Source organism: Schistocerca piceifrons, chromosome 10 (assembly GCF_021461385.2).
Source record: "Schistocerca piceifrons isolate TAMUIC-IGC-003096 chromosome 10, iqSchPice1.1, whole genome shotgun sequence".
Classification (NCBI taxonomy): Eukaryota; Metazoa; Arthropoda; class Insecta; order Orthoptera; family Acrididae; genus Schistocerca; species Schistocerca piceifrons.
Genome location: NC_060147.1, coordinates 132,169,667 through 132,187,408, shown reverse-complemented (window position 1 = coordinate 132,187,408; position 17,742 = coordinate 132,169,667). Strand labels below are relative to the sequence as shown.

The following is a 17,742-nucleotide window of genomic DNA, read 5'->3' as shown; positions in this document are numbered from 1 at the left end:
CAGCACCGCAGTGTGGCTACGCCGCCGTCCTTCCGCTCTGGAATTCCGCGACGGCGGACGATTCCCCTCCTCACACGACGCGCAACGCTAGCTTCTCACAAACAAGCGACGTTCAAAAATGAGGAACCTGACGTACGATATTTCGTTATGTACAGGACGTAGGTTTACTTTTTGCCTTGGCACAGAAATAAATCTTTAGTGTGTTAGAGCACGTGGTACATTTAACACCAACCTGACGTCTGTTGCACGCCGCCTTCGTCATGTCACAATTTTAAACGTTGGCAGTGCATCTATGCGTGACGTCTAGACGTGCACACTAATTCGTTTATTGTAATCGAAAGGGAGAAATAGCGTTGCAACAACTAATCAACATCAACAAAAGTTCTGGCCGCCGCAAGCAGCGCGGGGACGCCCCGGCCGCAGCTGGGCGCTCCGGGAAACCCCGCCGTGTCTCGCTACTTCGGCGGTTTCGCATCGTTTTTACCCAGCGCCACTTCCCTCTCCTCTTCATCACCGCTGCACTTCTCTTCTTTACCTTCGTCTCCTGGAACGCTGAAATCACAACAGTCATACTTTAAGACTCTGCATTTCTGCTTGGCACGTGATCACAATACAAATGATTTACACGCTAACCGTGCTCGCACCATTCCAGTAAACACCAATACTCATCTAGAATAGAGCTAACGAACCAAATGTAGCTACGACTCTAGATCAAAACTCTGTAATGGTCTACCGCTGGAAGGAATGTCTATATTGCAATAGCCAGCCTACTTAGGAAAAACTATTTTTCAAAAGTTAAAATGTCAATAACGGATTAGGCTAACAATCTTTGCAATAGCCCGCAGCGGAAGTACGCCGTTACTGCACCCTCCCCAAACCGTCATTTATATAAAAAAAATTTTAAAAAAACGAATTTTCGATTTTTAACCATAGTAACTGAACCAAGCGCCCAATTGGGCTCATTTTTGCGCCAAATTAAGAATGTACACACTGCTATGGTCCAAACGATAAAATGATTTACTTTGGTCCAGTTTTACTTTTCAAGAAACAAAAATATGTATTCAGCTACGCTTGAAAAAATTGACCTAATATTTTGCAACTTTTGATCGTATGTTACTCTTTTTAAAAAAAATTACGAGTAATGTAGCAACGTACAACAAACGCAAAATGCAATGTAAATAATTTACACAAGACGGGAAAAACAGCAACAAAAATACATTGTTTTTCATGAAATTGGACAAAGCTGTTTTAAGTTCGAATTATTCGACGAAATGATGTTCACTCACTGGCTGAAAATTAATTACAGGAAGACATTACCTGCAAAAACTAGCATTAGAAGTACTTACATAAAAATGAACAATAACAACGGAAAGGATGTTTTATGTCGTACGTTTATTTACCATTTTTATGTAAACACGTCAGTCAAAGTTTCGTCCTCGTCTTCGATGTCAGTCTGGGAAGTGTATCCCATCTGTGTAGGCACGTCTGGAACCGCGCGACCGCTACGGTGGCAGGTTCGAATCCTGTCTCGGGCATGGATGTGTGCGATGTCCTTAGGGTAGTTAGGTTTAAGTAGTTCTAAGTTCTAGGGGACTAATGACCTCAGAAGTTAAGTCCTATAGTGCTCAGAGCCATTTTTTTGTGTAGGCAGTGGCCGAACGTACTTGCACAACTTAACGCCGGTAGTCCTTGTTTCCGCAACATACAGGGTTCGATCGTCTTCGATCGGAATTGCTTCAAATGGCTCTTAGCACTATGGGACTTAACTTCTGAGGTCATCAGTCCCCTAGAACTTAGAACTACTTAAACCGAACTAACCTAAGGACATCACACACATCCATGCCCGAGGCAGGATTCGAACCTGCGACCGTAGCGGTCGCGCAGTTCCGGACTCAAGCGCCCAGAACTGCTCGGCCACAGCGGCCGGCAATCGGAATTGGCTAAAGGGGGAACGACAGGGTGACGGTCCAAAAAACTCGAATTTTTTTTATTACGGAATTCGAATGTAAATACATTGAAGAATTATTGCCCAAAATATTATGCGCGTACTTCAAAAGGTAACGATTCTGTGAACGTTTGAAGCCGAGCGTGGACAGCTTGCCTCGGCGTTAGAGAACGGGTTCCGCGCTCACACTTCCTTCGTTGCGTCAACCAGATGTTTAGGACCGATTCTTATGGTACAAACGTTTATCAGTGTCTCGAACACGTAGTAGAGTTACACTTTTCTTATGTTGACACCTGGCAGACGCTGTCAGCTGTATATGGCAAGGCCGGCCGCGGTCGCCGAGCGGTTCTAGGCGCTTCAGTCCGGAACCGCGCGACTGCTACGGTCGCAGGTTCGAATCCTGTCTCGGCCGTGGATGTGTGTGATGTCCTTAGGTTTAGTTAGGTTTAAGTAGTTCTAGGGGACTGATGACCTCAGATGTTGAGTCCCATCGTCTTTAGAGCCATTTGGACCATTTTTGTATATGGCAAAGCTGTTCGTGTTAACGTCGACTCTGCTGAGAATACGTACAATGCTATTTGCGCCACACTACTTTACAAGAGTTCATCGGATGGTAATCCTCAACATCACTTCCGTGCTGATGGCGAGCAATCCTTGTCCAGTTAGCAGCGCGCTAAAGCAAACGGTGAACTGGAAAGTTATAAACACAAAACGACATTGCCACAAGTCGTTACCGACGCCATCACTCCTATTTATACCGATTTGAGTAAACCTCATTTGCTGGATCGTTGCTTGGGTGGTTTTACTCAAAATGTGAACGAAAGTTTCAATAGTCTCATTTGTAGATATGCTCCAAAAATAACATCCAGCCGAAGCGAAATTGTCAACATTGCTTCAAATTTGGCCTTATGTCCATTCAGTGTAGGCCACACTGCGTTAGTGAACTTGGCAGATGTCCTTCAAATCAAAATCGGCGATGAAATGCCATCCACTAGCCAGGGCGGCAGTCATTATGGACCAGGTATCGATGATTTCCCGAAGTTTCAAGTTTTGTTGAAGCTAATTGAATTCTCTTCAGTTCACCGTAGCCGATATTTTTTATGTTAAAATGGCCATTTTTTCAAATATCAATAATTTTGCCAATTTTTTTTTGTTTGCAAATCCCTATGATGAAGTGAAATCACATATGTAAGGCTCAAGGACATATGTTGTTTTCATGTTTCAGATAACCACAACGGGAGTTACAGCGACAACCGTCGATCCACCTCCTTTCAGAGCTGCCTCGGGAAAATCCCAGTTACACAGTGAAGATATTAACATTTTTGAATAAAAAATACTAATATAAACTTCTATGTACGCTTTATTCGTTGCAGTAAACCCCATTTGTCTACCGCATTCCAGTACGCATTCCATTCGCCATACGAGTACCCTATGTACGTTGGTGTCGCCCTTGACCGCATCCTTTCATGTAAAAGACATTTTGCAAATGCCGCTGCCAAAATAAAAACTCGTAACAACATTATTAACACATTTTGTGAAATGACATGGGGAGCATGTCATCCATTGCCCTGGCCTTGTCAGCAGCCAGTACTGCGCCCTGGTATGGCTGATCAGCTGCCACACCAAACCTGATCGACGTCCAGTTGGACCACACTACGCAGTTAATTACTGGGACAATCCAGCCAACACCTATTTCTTGACTTTCTCTGCTGAGGAACACATATGAACAAGGAATCCACAGAAGTGAGACCTCGCTTAGAGAATACTGCAAGCTACAGGAGAATCTGGAATTACCCCTACGACGAAGTAGATTCCGTTTAAGAAACCAAGTAGAACAGCTAGATGCCAGAAATATCGAGGTGAGACACCTGTTTGGTCAGAAGCGCCAACTTATTGAAAATCCTGCAAAGCGTGAGTGGTTCCGAAAGTATAACTGTTGATACTGCTGGCACAGAACTCAACAGGAAGCTGTGGGTCTAACTGGACAGAGCTCGCACTGGGATCGGTCGGCGCGCGAGATTCACTTTACAAATGGTGTGCTTCACCATCTCCGGTTTGTGACTGTGGAGCTCCGAACCAGACAGTCAAGCACATTAGGGATGAATACCCCTTGCGTTCCTAACAGGGGAGTTGCAGCGACCTCATGAAAGCTGACGATACAGCTCTTATGCAGCTTAAAAAACTTAGATATTGACATTTACTTAGTTTTGTCTTTCTGTATTATTGTTATATACATATACTAATGTATATTTTACACTACATGTGAGCCTTACGAACTAAATAAATAAATCTGTGAATTGCATTTTCAACTGCTAAGGGACTTTTGTCTGACCCTTCACATGCATGTCAGCATATTGCAATAGAGAGTTGTTAAGTTCAAATAAAAAAGGGGCATTGCATGCACAGTGTTAACAGTGAGTCGAAGACTCGCTGCAGTCCTCTTTTAGGGCAGTGCGCCCTACACGTCCTCTACGTTCGCAGGTGACTCGCGCCCCCCTGCTACCCCGTGGCTGATGTTCCAGTACGTCTGGAGCGCTGGACAGCCGCCCACCTGGCAGGGACGCCGCGCCGCTCCAGCCACTCCGCCTGCCCCTCCTCCGCGCCGTCGCCACCGACACTGACGTCGAAGCCGCCCTCGTTCGCCGACTCCTCCTGCATCGCCTCGATGTCGCCTGCATCCTCTTCCGAGTTCAGCACCAACTGCAAAAACAATAAACACCGGCTTTTAGCAGTATTATCGAAATGACTGCTCCCAGCGTGTCCGCAGCGTCAAAACTGGGCCGAGGTTGCTAATGCACACCAGCGCGGAAGCAGTGGCCTCAAATCCTGGTGCAGCAATACGTTCTTATCTTCACAATTTACGAGGAGAACACGTGAGGTGCCGTAACCCGATTTCTCAGAAACTTCACTCAGAGGAAGAGGGGTCAAGATAACCGAACTAGTGTCTCGGTTTATCCGTAGATACTCGACCGTTTCTGAGGAAACGACCGTCATCAAAGTTTCCGACGAATTCCAATGCCTTTTAGCGCGCGATAAGCTCAGCCCAGCTAGTCGCAAAGTGGCTAGCGGCGGAGATTTTCACTTTTGCATCCCGAGTTCGAAACCCGATTACTGCATTTTTATGTTATTTTATTTTATTGTTTATTTCATTTATCTACCCAGTCCTTAAAAGATTACTATGCGAATGTTTTCCAGTGCATACTCAAATAACGTTGTTCTTATTCGTTAAGTGACTGTATGTCTGATCAATGAATTTAAAAAAAAAAGGGGGGGGGGGAGTGAATGGAAAATTTATGTCATATTGTTTTCGGTGAAATTTCTCTATTGTGTCTTGATTCTTAATCAATAGGAAGCGTCACTTTTCGGAAAAGTTGTCCGTTATGCGTGGTTTGCCGCGAAATTATTGCCAACGCGTGAAATCTTCAGCAATGTTAACGACGTTTCTTTCCCACGTCACATCCATACGAAGAAATGTCTCTGTGGCAAACACCCTTGGCGCAGTGCTCGTGCTGTTGAAACTTCTGTTTCGAATGTTTTCACAAACGGTATCATAAAGGGAATGCACCAAATCTTCCTCGAGAGCAGACATAAGAACAAAATATGGCAACTGATACAAGAAGGAAATACAAGAATATAAGAATTTCAAAAATGTCGCATCTCCTGAAAATACCGTACACACACGTATCATACAGGGTGTTCAAAAAAAAAGTGTTCAAAAAAAGTCAGATACTTTGAGAGGTGGCCGTACTCATCGAAACAAGAAAAATAAGTCCAATAAAGATGGGTCCGGGAAACGCATACTTTCCGAGATAGACACGTGTTTATGGAGGGGCTGCGCGACGCTTGCGTTGGTGCTCCGCCAAATGTGTAGGCAGGGTATTGTGCTGTCATACTCACGGTTCTCTACCTACCATTAGGTGGCATGCAGTCAGTTGTGCGGTTCGATGCTACGTTAGTTTTCGTCGTGTCTATGACTCTTATTGTACAGTGCTGTCAGCCCTTGGTATGTATCATAGTGTTTTACCATCTTCCACACGCGGATTTACTTAAGTGTTTACTGTTATTGATGTTTGTACGTACAAATGGTGCAGTACATTTACATTTTCTCTCTTCTACAACTTTTAGAAATGGAAGTCTACTACTCGACCAGTGAAATGGCGGATTTGATATTGTGCTATGGTTTAGCAAATGGAGGTAGCCTGTGAGCCGATGCCCCCTACGCTGAAAAAATGTCCACAGCGCAGAGTGCCCTCTGACCAACTGTTTGGCAGACTTTTCCAGCGTCTGAGAGGTGCCCTCGCACCTCGCTAGACTGACAGTGGGAGGCCCCGCCTGACACGGAGGAGCGCCTCCTACGTTCGATGAAGAAACCCCTGGGACCAGTGTGCGACGATCGGCAGCAGCAGAAGGCGTCCCTCACTCTCGTATCTGGGGGTACGTCAGTAACGATTGCTGTACCCATATCATCCACACCTCGTTCAGGCCCTTAGGCCACAGGATCGTCACGGCAGGCGGCGGTTCTGTCAACGGCTGTTGCAGAAGTGTGCCGCAGATCCACTGTTTACATCCAACATTGTATTTACTGATGAGGCAGGTTCACGAGAGATGGTGTTGTGAATTTCCATAACCAGCGTGTACGAGCAGGTGTAAATGCGCAAGCAATTCAGGAAAGACGGCACCAAAACCGATTCTCAATCGAGCGTACTTGACAACAGATTAATAGGGCCATACTACTACCACAAGGTTTAACTGGGACCCATTATCTGGACTTTCTCATTAATGTATCTCCTACCTAGCTGGAGGCTGTGCCACTGCAGCAACAAATACAAATATTGAAAGATTACCGTCAAACCTCCTTGCCTAGGGATGCCAGATGAAAGTTGATGTCATCAAGCCTGCTCGTTCCTCAGACCTCAGTCCCCTAGACATTTGGTTATGGGGAAACTTTAAGGAATTGGTCTACGCCACGACAGTCAACAATGTGTGGACACTACAGGGTCGCGTCTTCGATGTGTGCCAGCTGGCACAATAAGCGGGTATACTTCAAAAGGTTCGTCATTCCTTGTGCCGGAGAGGAAAGGTGTGTATTGTTATGAATGGACGCCTCGTTGAACACCTCCTGTAAACACGCGTTTATGGCAGAAAGTATGCATTTCCGCATCCATGTTTACTGGACTTGTTTTTCTTGTTTCGATGAGTACTACCTCCTCTCAAAGTATTCTAGACTTTTCTTTTTGAACGCCCTGTATAATATAATATGAATTAGACTTATTGTCAAACCCAGATGTAATTTTACGATTAATATAACGCCCTTGCATCCCCTAACTTGATACGAAATAATCGTGTAGTAACTTGCTATGGACATAACCGAAAAAAATAAACAAATTAGACAAAAACAGTAACTGGGTGTCGGAAACGGGGCTGCGCTAAAATGCATCTAAATTACGTCGGAATCTCTGACAGTCGTTTCCTCAGAAACGGCCGAGTATCTACGGATAAGCCGAGAGACGTGTTCGCATATTTTGGGTCTACTGAGCTCGGGTTACGGCACTTGCGGTGTTTTCGTTAGAGGCAAGGGAAGGAGAGGCGGAAGCGTAAGGTTTCTGGTAACCGACAGTCAGTGCACTGAGCGAAAAAGCACCGATAGCAGCTCGGATACGTCTACGTCTGCATTCATAATCTACAAGCCACTCTCCAGTGTATGGCAGAGGGTACTTCTCATTGCACCATAGATTTAGATTTCGTGTACGAAGTGCAGGACCGATGACTGCTTAAATGACTCTGTGCGACGTGTAATTATGCTGAACTTGTCTTTCTGGTCCCTATGGATATGGTACGTAGGGGACTGTGTTACACTCTTAGATTCCTCATTTAATTAGGGTTTCCACAAAAAATGAGCACTGTTTTAAGACGGGAAAAAGAAGTGTTCGTAAACAGTCTCCTTTGCAGTCCTACTTGGCACAGGTGCCACACAATTGAGCAATATTCTATGATGAGTCTCACGAGTGTTTTGCAAGCAATCTCCTTTCTAGATCTATCAAGTTCCCTGTTATCCTGCCAATAAAATGAACTCAGCCGCCCGCTTTACCTGCGACTGAACTTAGGTGACCGTTCCATTCCATATCCGCACAAAGTGTTTTATCAGGTATTTGTATGAGTCGACTGGTTGCTAATATGATTAAATCATATTGTAATGAGGATACAAAGCTTTTTCGTTGTGTGACGTGCACAATTTTACGATTCTGAACATCTGAGACAAGTTGCCCTTCGAAATCTAAGACCTGACTGAAAATTTGTGCAGCTTTTTCAGGTAGTATTTTATTATACATAGTTTCATTGTAATAAAAAAGACTCTTGGTTTGAAATTAATGTTATCTGACAGGTTATTAATATACATCACAACAAGCAAGGATGCCAACGCAGTTCCCTGCGGCAGGCCTCGAGTTACTTCTACTTCCGTCAGTGACGGGGAACGCGTGGGAACGAGCACCTCGGAAATGACCAATTGGTCAGCTGTTGGCGTGCTGCAGATGTGAGCATCAGTGGAAAGCGGCTGAAGGAGAGTGAGGCCACAAGTGTACGGCAAGGTGTTCGACGTCCGCCCAAGGTCGCGGGGCGGCTGCAGGCTCGAGGCTCGTCTCCTCTGAAAAGTGGGACAGGTGGCGGTTGTGGCAGACCTGGCGACAGAGAGCAGTGCTGGAGCGGGCGCCAGTTTTCTGGAAGGCGCCGTCCAACGCGCGGCAGCAGGCGACCCCTACCTACTTCCGACTTCACCCAGCGGCATCTGCAGTTACGGCTGCAGTAGGCACGGGAGCTGTATTATCTACATATACATCCATAGTCCCCAAGCCACGTTACGGTACGTGGCGGAGAGTACTAGTCACTTCCTTTCCTATTCTACTCTTAAACAGATGGTTCAAATGGCTCTGAGCACTTTGGGACTTAACTTCTGAGGTCATCAGTCGCCTAGAACTTAGACTACTTAAACCCAACTAACCTAAGGACATCACACACATCCATACCCGAGGCAGGATTCGAACCTGCCACCGTAGCGGTCGCGCGGTTCCAGACTGTAGCGCCTAGTACAGCTCGGCCACTCTGGCCGGCTACTCCCAAACAGAGGAGGGGAAAAAGACTATGTATATGCCTTCATACGAGCTCTAATTTCTGTTAACTTTCTTGGTGATCCTTCGCGAAATGTACGTTCGCGGCGGTAGAATCGTTCTGCAGTCAGCTTCGAATGCCGGTTGTCTAAAAGTTTCTCGGTAGTGCTCTTCGAAATGAATGTCTTCGTCAGTCCAGCGATTACCAACTGAGCTCCCGAAGAGTATCCGTAACACTTGCATGTCGATCGAACCTGCCGGTAGCAAAGCCAGCAGCCCACCCCTGTATTGCTTCGACGTTTTCTTTTAATCCGACCTGGAACGGATGCCATACCCTCGAACAGTGCTCAACAGTGGGTGGCACTAGCTTCCTGTACAGATCTACATCTACGTCCATACTCCGCAAGCCACCTGACGGTGTGTGGCGGAGGGTACCTTGAGTACTTCTATCGGTTCTCGCTTCTATTCCAGTCCCGTATTGTTCGTGGAAAGAAGGATTGTCGGTACGCTTCTGTGTGGGCTCTAATCTCTCTGATTTTATCCTCATGGTCTCTTCGTGAGATATACGTAGGGGGGGAGCAAGATACTGCTTGATTCTTCGGTGAAGGTATGTTCTCGAAACTTTGACAAAAGCCCGTACCGAGCTACTGAGCGTCTCTCCTGCAGAGTCTTCCACTGGAGTTTATCTATCATCTCCGTAACGCTTTCGCGATTACCAAATGATCCTGTAATGAAGCGCGCTGCTCTCCGTTGGATCTTCTCTATTCTTCTATCAACCCTATCTGGTACGGATCCCACACCGGTGAGTAGTATTCAAGCAGTGAGCGAACAAGTGTACTGTAACCTACTTCCTTTGTTTTCGGATTGCATTTCCTTAGGATTCTTCCAATGAATCTCTGTCTGGCATCTGCTTTACCGACGATTAATTTTATATGGTCATTCCATTTTAAATCACTCCTAATCCCTACTCCCAGATAATTTATGGAATTAACTGCTTCCAGTTGCTGACCTGCTATTTTGTAGCTAAATGATAAGGGATCTATCTTTCTATGTATTCGCAGCACATTACACTTGTCTACATTGAGATTCAATTGCCATTCCCTGCACCATGCGTCAATTCGCTGCAGATCCTCCTGCACCACACTTCCCTAAAAACCTCCCACTGAACCTAAGTCGACGATTCGCCTTCCCTGCTATAATGCTTACACGCTATGCCACGGGGGACAGTCGTGCAGGCTTCAAAAAAAAATGTTCAAATGTGTGTGAAATCTTACGGAGCTTAACTGCTAAGGTCATCAATCCCTAAGCTTACACACTACTTAACCTAAATAATCCTAAGGACAAACACACACACCCATGCCCGAGGGAGGGCTCGAACCTCCGCCGGGACCAGCCGCACAGTCCACGACTGCAGCGCTGTAGACCGCTCGGCTAATCCCGCGCGGCGTGCAGGCTTGCATAGGGCCCGTGGTGTTAATCGAAGGCACCGCGACAGCTGTGCACTGTGTGAGCATTACTGCGGATCACCTGCATCTCTTCACATCGGAGCCGGCCGCTGGTGGCCGAGCGGTTCTGGCACTACAGTCTGGAACCGCTACGGTCGCAGGTTCGAATCCTGCCTCGGGCATGGCTGTGTGTGTTGTCCTTAGGTTAGTTAGGTTTAAGTAGTTCCAAGTTCTAGGGGACTTATGACCTCAGCAGTTGAGTCCCATAGTGCTCAGAGCCATTTGAACCATTTTTTTCTTCACATCGGCATCTTCCAGCGGGCCAACTGTCCGCGTCACGAGGCCAGAATCCTGCCACAGTGGTTTGAGGTGCATCGTAGTGAACTGACGTTGACGCCTCGGCGATCAAAGTCGCCTGACGCCAATCCGCTGGAAGACGTCTGGGATGGTATCGGGTGGCACGTGCTCGGCCACAAGCCACCGGCTCTAACCCTACGGGAACTGCGGGACCCGAGCGCAGCCGTCTGGAGCCACAGAGCCCGAGAAGCCTACCGAGGGCCTGTCGAATCCATGTGAAGCAGAGTCGCTGCTGTATTCCGTCTCGAAGGTGAACCGACATGCTGTTAAGGAGGTGGTCATAACGTTCCGGATCGTCATCGTACGCAGAGCTTATGTATCACAATCAAAACTGTAACTGTACCCGTCAGAACAGAAAAAACAAAACTCTACTACTGGCGTGGAGACAACGTTACCCGGAACTAACTGAAAAGAAAAACATTTTTGGGATAAATAAATGAAGCTAGCAACCCATACTGAAATTTAACTATTTAGCTCAAGTAGAACATACCAACCTGTTAACGCTCGTACAAATTATGTTTGTAAATTTCAAGAGTAGGCCGTAAATGTAAACAATTGCTACAATATGTTATTACACCTTTCCAAGAAGCTAGTGCGCATGTCTAAGAGGATGTCCACTAAGGGGGAAGACAGTGTGACGAAATTTTTTTATTGTGGAATTCGAATGTATAATACATTGAAGAATTATTCCCCAAAATATTATGCTCGAACTCCAAAAAGTAACGATTCTGTGGGCTAAAGCAAACGGTGAATTGGAAAGTTATAAACACAAAACACCATTGCCACAAGTCGTTACCGATACCATCACCCCTATTTATAACTACTGTATTTGACTAAACCTGATTTCCTGGAGCGTTGTTCGGGCGGTTTTTTTCAAAACTGGAGATACGCTCCAAAAATAACACCCAGCCGAAGTGAAACTGTCTTCTTCAGACTTGGCCGTATGTCTATTCAATGTAGGCCATACTGCATTAATGCACGTCGCAAATGCCCTCTAAGTCAAAATCGGTGACGAAATGCGCCGATGCTGTGAAGATAAGAGAAGATAGCGGCGATGCGATCAGCGATGAAAAGAGCTTTGAGGACGAAAATGTGGCCTTATCAGGTCAAAGTAGCACAAAGCGACCATCCATTAGCCGGGGCGATAGTTGTTCTGGACCACGCATCGATGATATCCTAAAAGTTTCAACCTTAGTTCGTTTTTTATATGATAAATGCTTGTCAAATTTTAAACGCGTTTCTGTCAAAACCACGTTTTTCGGCATGGTTGTCGTCATATACGCTACAATTTTCATCCAGCTTCAATGATTTTTGCTCTCCCATGAAGCCAATTTTTTTATGTTGATATTTTTTCGGTCAAAGAAGGGAGGTCCAAAAATGGCGAGTTTTTTCAAATATCTATAATTGTGGGGTATTTTTTTCCAAGTCCTTGCGATGAACTGAAATTACAGCTGTAAGGTTCAGGGTGATGTGTTAATTGCATGTTTCAGATAACCACAACCGTAGTTTTAACAACCGTCGACCTAACACCTTTCAGAGCTGCTTCGGGAAAATACCAGTTACACAGTGAAAATATCAATATTTTTCAATAAAAAAAATAGCAATAAAAACGTCAATGTATGTTTTATTCGTTGCAGCAAACACCATTTGTCCACTACATTCCAGTATGCAGGAAAAAAATCCTGAATTTGAGCAATATTTTTGTCCATCACCTTGTAGTTCCCAATTAATTACGTCAGCTCAAAACGGTGGGATTTGAGAGGTGTCTGGCAAAATCTCACCAAATATCATTTAAAGGGGAGAAGGGGAAATGAAAATCCCAAGTCAACTTCTTAATTCAGAGACCATACATTAGTATAACGGATAAATTTTTTTCAAAGAAAGTTCCGCACTGGCTGTATGAATGATTTTTATTAAATCTGCGACCGGTTTCGCACCACTTATCGGTACATCCTCAGGCAGTATACGCTATTTATAACATACTAACGTTGAACATTGCCCCGTAGCCACTCCCCACCATTCATGTCCAATGTACCGTCATATGGTGAAATCAGCAGTTAAAATTTAATTTTTTTTTAAATGATGGGAGCGGCAATGACCGTGCAAGCTGAGAGGAGCCGCGCGGCAGAAGAACACGGCCTGACTGACTGGCTCGCGCAGACTAAACTCATTCATACAGGCAGTGCGGAATTTTCTTAGAAAAAATGTCGATGTTTGGCTGTGGTTGCCCGCCCTACAAAATAACGGATGACGTTTTGTATAATTAATCCTGAGCGCAGACATCATTGAAGTGCTCATCTGTCTGTATGGCCTCTTCGAAGTGAGGGTACACGAGTGGGCACAGAGGGTTCTCCGGCCTGAGACACGCGCTGCGCCAGATGTCGCCTGGCGACTTCCCTGCTGCGCGGCAAGGCCGCCAGCGAGTCAGTCGTGATACTCAGCAAGACGGTCTCACCGTGTTCCACACAAATTTGTATCAAAACTGTTACAGCGCGACAAGTCGAAACACGTGTGCGAGCAAGAAGTGAACCGTTAGTGGCAGGAAGCTAAGCTGAAGTTCACCAAGAATTATCTTTGTGATCACATAAATCAAGAGACTGAAAAGCCACGCAATCATACGGAAGAAAGGAAGGTACAAACAATGTTGTATTTCATCTACAAAGGCAAGTAAAGGTTCTGCGATATATATAAATATATATATATATATATATATATGGTCAGTGTTTTAGGGATCCTTCTAAAGGTCCAACGCTATTTGCCACAGAGTATGTTTGTCCGCCTCCATCTGTGTTTTTCGGCCGAATACTATTCAGGGTTGGCATCTTAAAATAAAGTGTTTTTAATCAGATGCTAAAAGAGACTGTTTAATGCACTTTGTAAATACAACATGGTTTTATTAAAGTGTGTCAATCAATGCTTAAAACAAATTTTAAAAAATTCATTTTTACGTATTTTCACCCGGTGACGGGATAAATCTCACATATGGGTGAAAGGGGGAGGGTGGTTCGGACCACATCTCAGCAAGTGGTGGGAGGGGATACAAATTTTGAAGAAAACCCCTCACGTAATCAATCTCCTCAACCGAATTCAGGACAGTGACATGCTTTCGCAGGATGCCACAGCCGACACTTCCGGCATCCCAAAAAACGAGGCAAAATGAGGTGCGCCATCGGGACTTGCAGCTGACTTCGTATTTCGCAACAGCAATGTGTAACAACTCGACGAAATGTTAAAATTACCGACAAAATAGAAACTACAGCAGAATTTTTTAGGCAGAGCACAATGTTTCTCTGATTCATACCTGAGCTTAAAAAATTGAAAAGAACCAGCGAAAACATGAAAATGAACAACGCTGTAGAGTATGGGGCAACACAGTTCAAAATGTGCATCAGGAAATAATGTCAGAGCAGGAAATACCATCACGTCATTGGTCGAAGCCGACATTTAGCAGGGTATCGCAAATTCGGATGAGATGAAAATTACGATACTAGTGACACCTTCCGATGTCAGACGGCACGTTTTGACCAGTGACGGAGTCAACAAGCGTCAGGCGACGTAAAGAACACGGCGACTAACACATCACGTCCTTAGCCATATTCTGAAAAATAAATAAAACAGTCAGTTTTGGTTACGAAACTTACTTCCTCGGGAGAAGAAGACTTCCGCATTCACAGATTCTTAAGGGACACATTCATCAGAAAGAATACGAATCGAGTAAAGGTATTACAAAAAGAATTCTACAGCGGTAATGGAAACGAAGGAAATTTATTTTAATCTGAAGGTACGAAAAGAAGAAAACCACAGTATCAAACTATTGGGACTAAAAATAGACTAAAGACTCTCATGATATGATCATTTAAGTTCTCTCACAGGCAAACTTACACGCGTGGTATTCCTCCTGTACAAAACTAAGATATTCTGTCAGTAAAAGTTTGTTGATGGTCTGCTACTGTGCATCTTTTCAGTCACAGATACAATATGGGATTCTGTTATGGGGTAATTCAAAAGGCACAAACTGTGTATTGAAATGGAAAAAAACAGGCAATTAGATGTATACAAGGATTGGGTCCTATAGAAACCTGTAAGGAGAACTTCAGTCTATTAAACATAATGACCCTCCCAAGCCTCTATATGTATAACTGCTTAATATACGTAAAAGAAAATATACAACAATTTATACAGAGAGTCAATTTACATTTGCACAGCTCTAGAAACAACTGCATGCTTGATATACCGTACTCTAAGTTGTCAGACACACAACCCAAATGTAAAAATTACTAACTACTAAAAATGAGTATATATATATTATATATATATATGCACAATGTATAGTGTAAAAGTTAGTAACAACTATACTTATATGAATATGTAAAGTGTATTTTGACGAAGCGAACTGCATGGTAAACATGCTGAACGGCTAACAAATAAACATATAAAAAGCATATGAACAGTGACGTACAGTTGGAAATAAAGATATCATACTTACTGCAAATAAATCGAAGATAGTATCGCAAAACAGGCTTTAGCTGTATAGCTGAAATGCGCTCTGCAACTCCTTATCGCTGGACGAATTGGTAGCCAACCGGGTGACAGTACACGGTAGCCAATGAGATTCGGTGTGTTTTCCAGATATTTCGAATTTTCCCAGTTGCGGTTAGGACGGGACCTGAGGGCACAGCTAAAGCTCTTGCAAGTGAAACGAGCAGCACACATGTTTACAGTCATATCCTACACGTTTCGATGCGTCGCGATCTCCTGATGCTGGTTAAGGCGAGACCCGATAGCTCAGCTCAAATTGTTGCGAGTGAAACAAAGTAGCAGCCTATTTCATTTACGAAGTATGCAGAATTACGAACGTGACTGTCTATTCATACTCGATTGACGATTCACCGTGTTCAGTTCTCATCTTCATTATGTGCAGCACGCAAAGGAAAGGCTGCACTTTTAGCAAAATGCACCTTAAAATACGCACCAAGATGTCACAGTAACCAGCAACAGTACAGACTATTGTAATAATCAAACCCGGTAGGGCATAAGCATACAACAGTCTAGCTGACAGGACAAATATGCTTTTATCAAAAAGTTTCTACGAGGGTTGGAACTTAAATAGTGGCCACTATTTATTCACAACCGAAACAAAAGAGTTACATGTTTGCACCTGTTCCTGTCCATCAAAGTAGTCGCCAGCGTTGTGTAGAACACGTTGCCAGCGATGTGGAAGGCGTAGTATACCGTTAGCAGAGCCTGTTCTGTTGATGGCGCGAATGGAGCGGTCTACTGCCTGTCGAATCTCTGGAAGTTCTGAAGCGAATGCAACGAATTGGTTCCTTCATATTCGGAACAAATCAAAGTCGCAAGGATTTAACTCCGGGGAGTTTGGTGGATGGTGCAGTACTTCCCAGTCCCATCGACCGAACAAAGCAGTCACAGCTTGCGCTGTACGCGCCCGAGCATTGCCGTGCAAAATGATGGGTGGGTTGCGCAGAAAGTGTCGCCGCTTCTTTCGCAAAGCTGGTTGCAGGTGATGCTCCAAAAACGAACAGTAATACGACTTAAGTCTTTGTGACTCTGATTTGATTCCGAAGATGAAGGAACCACTTCGTGGCATTCGCTTCAGAACTGTTCCAGAGATTCGACAGAGCCGGCCGTTGTGGCCGAGCGGTTCTAGACGCTTCAGTCCGCAACCACGCTGCCGCTACGATCGCAGGTTCGAATTCTGCCTCGGGCATGGCTGTGTGTGATGCGCTTAGGTTAGTTAGACTTAAGTGCACTACTGGCCATTAAAATTGCTACACCAAGAAGATGACGTGCTACAGATGCGAAATTTAACCGACAGGAAGAAGATGCTGTGATATGCAAATGGTTAGCTTTTCAGAGCATTCACACAAGGTTGGCGCCTGTGGCGACACGTACAACGTGCTGAGATGAGGAAAGTCTCGAACCGATTTCTCATACACAAACAGCAGTTGAGCGGCGTTGCCTGGTGAAACGTTGTTGTGATCCATTGTGTAAGGAGGAGAAATGCGTACCATCACGTTTTCGACTTTGATAAAGGTCGGATTGTAGCCTATTGCGATTGCGGTTTCTCGTGTCGCGTTATTGCTGTTCGCGTTGGTCGAGATCCAATGACTGTTAGCAGAATATGGAATCGGGGGGTTCAGGAGGGTAATACGGAGCGCCGTGCTGGATCCCAACGGCCTCGTATCACTAGCAGTCGAGATGACAAGCATCTTATCCGCATGGCTGTAACGGTTCGTGCAGCCACGTGTCGATCCCTGAGTCAGCAAGTGGGGACGTTTGTAACACAACAACCATCTGCACGAACAGTTCGACGACGTTTGCAGCAGCATGGACTATCAGCTCGGAGACCAGGGCTGCGGTTACCACTGACGCTGCATCACTGACAGGAGCGCCTGCGATGGTGTACTCATCGACGAACCTGGGTGCACGAATGGCAAAACGTCCTTTTTTTCTGTTTACAGCATCATGATGGTCGCATCCGTGTGTGGCGGCTTCGCGGTGAACGCACATTGGAAGCGTGTATTGGTCATCGACATACTGGCGTATCACCCGGCGTGATGGTATGGGGTGCCATTGGTTACACGTCTCGGTCACCTCTTGATCGCGTTGACGGCACTTTGAATAGTGGACGTTACATTTCAGATGTGTTACGACCCGTGGCTCTACCCTTCATGCGATCCCAGCGAAACCCTAAATTTCAGCAGGATAATGCACGACCCCATGTTGCAGGTGCTGGATACAGAAAATGTTCGACTGCTGCCCTGGCCGGCACATTCTCCAGATCTCTCTCCAATTCAAAACGTCTGGTCAATGGTGGCCGAGCAACTGGCTCGTCACAATACGCCAGTCACTACTCTTGATGAACTGTGGT

At 45.2% G+C, this 17,742-nt stretch overlaps 1 long non-coding RNA gene across 1 annotated transcript in view; it reads right to left on the bottom strand.

Annotated features, from left to right (window-relative positions):
- Positions 1-433: 433 nt before the first annotated feature.
- Positions 434-17,742, bottom strand: part of LOC124719100 — a 30,328-nt gene continuing 13,019 nt past the window's right edge. Inside the window, exons 2-3 of the long non-coding RNA XR_007005984.1 lie at positions 4,497-4,645; positions 434-552 (exon numbers count right to left, since the gene is read on the bottom strand). This is a non-coding gene — a long non-coding RNA (uncharacterized LOC124719100). The remainder of the gene's footprint in view (positions 553-4,496; positions 4,646-17,742) is intronic.